The following is a 6,627-nucleotide window of genomic DNA, read 5'->3' as shown; positions in this document are numbered from 1 at the left end:
TTTGAGCAACACGCATTACAGTTTTGCCTTTAACAGTAATTGAGTTGTTGTGTGATTTTGAAAGCTAGATAACTAAACTAGCAAATTATTATCTACTTATATTTTTACTCACAAATACAACACAGAAATTCAATCCCAAATGTAAACTTTCGTACAATTTCCATACATTGACGACATCACTCAAAATTCTTCTTCGAGTCAGATGGCCGCTGGCCTTGGATCGAAGCAGACGTGTACGTCGTTGTAGCTCGTTTTTGACATTATTTAGACATTTCATCATATACGCATACGAAAATGTATACCAGTAGATAAATTGTATTTCAAAAAACAGGGTAAATAAATTTATTTAAAATTTGATTTGTTGTTATTTACAGGTCGTAACGATCGAAAACAGCAGTAAACTATCCTAAAACAATACGATTACAATTGAATTTAAGTAACTTGTTCCTTCAAAACCCGCTTAAAATGAAAAAAGTTTAAAGACTCGTTTTACTGATTGGGATTGATTTTCATTATGCTGGTATCAATTTTGCGTCATTAAAAAAAAGTATATGACTTCTGTACGTCAATGACATTTGATGTCAATTGTAATCTTGTATTTACGTTCGAGAATATTATATATTCATTTAAATATTACTTACCTATTAATACGAAGCGTAATTCGTTTAATACCTGAAAGTCTTAGTGTCTACACCTACTTTGTTGCCGTTCGTTCCGTCTATATGTGTGCGATTACGTGCTGTTCTCAATAATCAAGAAACAAGCCATAATCTTCAAGAATAAAATGACAGCAAGACCAGCATTTAGTACTAACTAGTTTTTGCGGATTTGGAGACAAGAGATGAAGCTTACAGGCTAATACCGCTGCGGTCTGGTTATTGTTATGTGTATATATCGAGTATTATATAAATTTACTATAAAATAACAATGTTTTATTTCAATGACATTATGTGCGTAGGTATGTATGTTTCGGTGATTATAAGAATTTTGTCCACACAATAATTGTGCAAAGCAGAGACTGCATCATGCTTTCTTTACGGTATAAGCGGTATGGTACCGTTATTATTTATCAATACCGGTTCGTTTTGAAGGTAAAACTATACCGGTTGAAATACAAAGTACGGTACCGGTATAAAATTACAGCAGGGACAACCATTTTTATAGGTGTACAGTCAGCTGCAGAGAAAAGGTACGACCAGATAGATAATTGTATGCAGGGGACCACCCCTGCATACAATTATCTATCTGGTACAAAAAAGTGAAAAGGTACCAACCTTTTCTCTGCAGCTAGCTGTACCTAAACCATCATTGACCGAGCGTTGGCGAAGGTCTCCGTTTCAACTTGGGCAAAAATGCTTTCGTATGTCCGAATTCTTCTCCTTTGCATATCACATTTCTCAACTGATTCTCGTGAAAATTCGGTAGTCCGATATAATTATTCGGTTTCTTTTTTTTTGAACAATTTTAAATAGGCAGAAATTGTCATAAAGGACTTAAGCGCCAGTAGGGTCTGTGACACTTAAGACCACTGCGATTATTAGGTACTTACTGGCCCCTATTTCACCACGACCACGGTGACAGGTGCGACAGTTGTCGACATCACTGTTGCTGACGTCACAGGCCTCCATAGGCTACGGTAACCGCTTACCATCGGACGGGCGATGTGCTTGTTTGCCACCAACATTTTAATAAATAAATAAACTCCATTATATTGCCACTAAAAAATTCTTATTTTGCGAAGCTAATGACAATTGTCACAAGAAACACGGCAACTGTATCGAAATTGCGACACAGAACTCATTTCCTGTCAAGACTTACCGAAAATTCTTTGAAAAATCTTGTGACAATTGTCACAAGATTTTTTCGCGAGAGAAATGTCTGTTTTATCCGATATAATAAAGTTTTTTTTTAATAATAGGTACAATTACGGTGGCAAACACGAATACGGCCCGCCCGATGGTAAGCGGTAACTGTATTATTAAATTGTACAACGGGACTTAATCGCGTATCTAAGTTTTAAGATTTACCTCCGACGTTTCGAGGACGGCGTTGTCCCCGTGGTCTCGGAGAAGACTGGCTTAAGTTGATATCAGCATCTTCTAACCGCGCGAGTTTTTCGAACTACCCGCACTTGGTCTTGTTTATCCGCTTGAACGTTTTGCGGTTCCGTTGTACAATTTAATAATGTGTAAAAATCGTGAAAGTTTAAATCAATGTTAGCGGTAACTGTAGTCCATGGATGCCTATGGCGTCAATAACAGTGATGTTTTTGTCGTACCTGTCACCGTGGTGAAATAGGGGCCAGATTACGCCGCGCCGCGTGGAACGTGAGGTGCATTGGGGTAAATGCATACCATTCACTCAAGGAAAATAATCTCCCTTATAAGATCACTCGTGTGTCTGCCATTTTGTTAAAGCCAATTTTCACCGTAACTACTGGACTAGTTCAATTGAAATTTAGTACACATATGTCAAGTAAGGAAGTAGTAAGTCGGTGATCCGAAGATGAGTAACGTAAATAAATGAACTTTTAACTTTGCGGCGATTTTTGGTATCAGGTTTGGTATCTCACATATCAGATATAATACATAACTATAAGTAGGTGAGCAAAAATGTACCATAACCTAACTCAGAATTGTATTACATAAATACATATACAAAAAATAGTTCAACGCCAAAAGATTAATGGAAGACAGTCCTATAATAGGTGAGTTGGTCTTAAACAAAAAATATGCAATAAAAATGTGTAACTGTGGAACCCATAGTGAATCCTACTCGTACATGATCGGTTTTTATATTATGTACCTATAAGATATTTTCTACTTTATACTTTATAAGTGTACCTACATAATATTTACTTATAAGCAGTTGTCACGTAAAATATTTGTAGATTTTTTTGGAAGTATGTGTCACATCATCATCATCTTCCTCGCGTTGTCCCGGCATTTTGACACGGCTCATGGGAGCCTGGGGTCCGCTTGGCAATTAATCCCATAAATTGGCGTGGGCACTAATTTTTATGAAAGCGACTGCCATCTGACCTTCCAACCCATAGGGGGTAAACTAGGCTCTTATTGGGATTAGTCCGGTTTTCTCACGATGTTTTCCTTCACCGAAAAGCAACTGGTAAATATCAAATGATATTTCGTACATAAGTTCCGAAAAACTCATTGGTACGAGCCGGAATTGCAATTCGCACGCTCTTACCGCTAGGCCTCCAGCGATTTTTTTGAAGTATGTATAGCACAAAAAAAATATTTAGAAATGTAACATTTAAGGTAGGTAATTAAAATACGGTATAAACATTATTGGAGAAGACTTGGAGGAAGTGTCATAGGGATCTACATTCGATGCGTGGAAAACAAGTTCTTTTGTCTAATTATAATCCATCGGCAATCACGCGAGCGCATAAAACGAAAATCATTTTTTTTTCACTCCCTAAAACTCCCTTAACCTAATAACAGTAAAACAAAAAATAAAATATAGAGGGTTACCAACCAGCCAAAGAATTATAAGTAGATATATGCACTTATCCCAACGCACCTCACGTTCTACTCTGCACGGGGTTCATTGCCGCTCCTACCGCCGTAAGTAACTATCAACACCTACATTATCAAGGCTACGATCGAAGATAATCGCTTCAGCACTGAAATAATACCGGTGGAATACCGGTATAATATTTTTTATTTTAATTGTATTAATTTAATAGTAAGTAGTGTAAGATATTAGGGGTACATTAGCCAACACTGTTTCCATATATTTTCAAATTTTATTTTGTCCGCCTTAATTAAATTTTGCACCCTGCCGGAACTTTATTTATTTAAATTCTCATTTAATTGATTTTGAGCCTTATGAAAAGTCGTATAGAGTAGTAAATAAAATTTTACATCTGACTTAATGACATCTGGTTTTATTCGGTTTAACTTTAGAAAACGCGTATCTCGACAAAGCCATAATGTAGAAAATTGTCAACAACCAAATGAATTATTAGAATTTAAATACGTCACGTGTGACATGAACAGACAAGGAAAGCAAGATTAAATGTATTGTTTCTCTTTCTTCTTTCAATGGAACGCTTTTCCTAAAAGGAGGCCACTAAACTCAAAACGCTATCTTAAAAAAAAACTTGATGGGTCAGTGACCTGTCCCAGTAAAGTGAGGTAGTGTGCGTGAAGTGCGCTTGTGTGTGAAATGGGGTAAATTGACAGAATCTGAAAATTTACCCACCTCTACCGTCACCTTAAGTTAAGTAGGTATAGTTCGTTTTTTAGCATTAGAAAGAACTTGCAAGAAGGTAAGCGATCTTGACATGTCTTTTAATTGAAAAACGCTTTTTAAAAATCAAAAACTATGACTTATGAAAGCAGAAGAATATAAATGATCGTAATAGATTCATAATTGTTACATATTTGCCGTAACTTATTTTTAAAATGTGTTTTTCAATTAAAAGACACATCAAGATTGTTTACCTTATTTCTAATGCTAAAAAAAACGAAGTATAGGTACGAGAAACCACGAGTCGTTTGTAACAAACTCGTCCATTTCTATACTACGTAGGTACGAGGGGCGTTCAAAATATTCTCGGTATTGATATCTTACAACCTCTTCTAAAATTTCTTTCGTTACTGGCCGCTAAGGTTTATTCATTGACATTAAAAAAAAGTATAATTCGAACCGAGATGTTCTTTTGTTTTTCTGCAATTGCTGAACAAACATGAACATCATGTGGGAATTGACAATGTTAACTAAATTAGAACATCGATGCGTGATAAAATTCTTGACAAAACAGGGTACAAATCAAAAAACCATAAAAGAGGAAATGGATTGTGTTTACCGTGAGTCTGCTCCTTCTTTATCTACCATTCAAAAGTGGTCAAGCGAGTTTAAACGTGGAAGGGAGAGTGTTGAAGACGACCCTAGACCTGGCCGGCCTGTAGTAGCTACTTCACAAGAAAATATTGATAAAGTGGAAAAACTTATATTGGAAGATAGTCGAGTGAAGGTAAAATCTATAGCACAAGTAACCAATCTCTCTATTGGTACCGTACATGATATTATCCATGACCATCTTAATATGTCAAAAGTAAGTGCAAGATGGGTTCCGCGAATGCTGACTCGGCTTCAAAAAGACATGCGTGTAGCTTGTTGTTCCGATTTTATTGACCTGTGCGGTGAAAATCCTGATGAGGTGCTGCAAAGAATAGTTACTGGAGATGAAACCTGGATTTATCATTATGACCCAGAGAGTAAACAAGAGTCCATGCAGTGGCACATTAAGGGTTCAGCTTATCCCAAGAAGTTCAAGGTCATTCCTTCAGCTGGCAAGGTCATGGCCACGATATTTTGGGATTGTGAAGGAGTATTACTGATCGATTATAAAGAAAAAGGTGTAAATATCACAGGACAGTACTACGCTAACATTCTACGTCAATTAAAGGATGCAATCAAAGAAAAGAGGCGAGGAAAGTTAACCAAAGGTGTTATGCTTCTGCATGACAACGCCCCCGTCCATACTGCTCATATTGCCAAGGCAGCTATTGTTGAATGTGGGTTTGAAACTGTTACTCACCCACCGTATAGTCCGGACTTAGCCCCCAGCGACTTCTTTTTGTTCCCCAATCTTAAAAAGGATCTGCGTGGAAATAAATTTTCCGATGATGAAGCATTGAAGGCGGCAGTGGAGGAGCATTTTTACACCAAAGATAAAAAATATTTTTATGCAGGATTAAAAAAAAAAATTGATCGATCTTTTAAGTGTATGAACATAGGGGGGGAGTATATTGAAAAATAAAAATATCAAACTTTTCGTACTTGTTTGTTTTCATTCTCATACCGAGAATATTTTGAACACCCCTCGTACCTATACCTACTATATGTTATCCATAGCTAAACCTTAGGCTTATTATGTATATCGCTTAATTAATTAGACCACATTAGTACCCACCTGCATCTACACAATTGTAGCTACAAAAATGGTTTCAATTATTTTCTTGAATTATTCGAAATATCCACTAAAAAGGTTAAGTTTTTATATTCGATATCTAAAAGTAACTATAGTATTTGTATAAAAATTACAAATAGCTCCCTATATATATATAGGTGTAAAAAGCCTCCATTGTTTTATACTTACAATACAAAATATATATCTTTATAACTTAAAATTAAAGTAAACTGTGAAACATCAATATGTTAGATACGTACTCGTAATTTAAAATTTTAATTCGTACCAGTAATTAGAGACATCTTTTTTAACAAAAAAAACATACCTACACTTAAAATCGTAAAACATCTGGATCATATATGATCGTAAAATAAACTTGATAATGGCCAAAGACTTCAATTCGGATAATATTTAAAATATTATCCAGGGTGTGATTGTTTTGAAAACCTTATACATATATGTTTACATATTTATGCTGAAAAGGCTGAACAGAACATGGGCGATGCGCGATGGACATTTTCCACACGACTTTTATGAAAAAAAAAGAAAACGCGACAAATTACAAACACCGAAGTTAGGCGGTGCGGTTTCAGTATGATTGAGAAAAAAGGTAATGTGAAAGTGTTCTACAAAAACATACCTATTATATAGAGCTGTAATAAGTATTTATATGCCTGTTTTTTCTC

Source organism: Cydia amplana, chromosome 9, assembly GCF_948474715.1.
Source record: "Cydia amplana chromosome 9, ilCydAmpl1.1, whole genome shotgun sequence".
NCBI classification, from domain to species: domain Eukaryota; kingdom Metazoa; phylum Arthropoda; class Insecta; order Lepidoptera; family Tortricidae; genus Cydia; species Cydia amplana.
Note: the sequence above shows the minus strand (reverse complement) of the source record.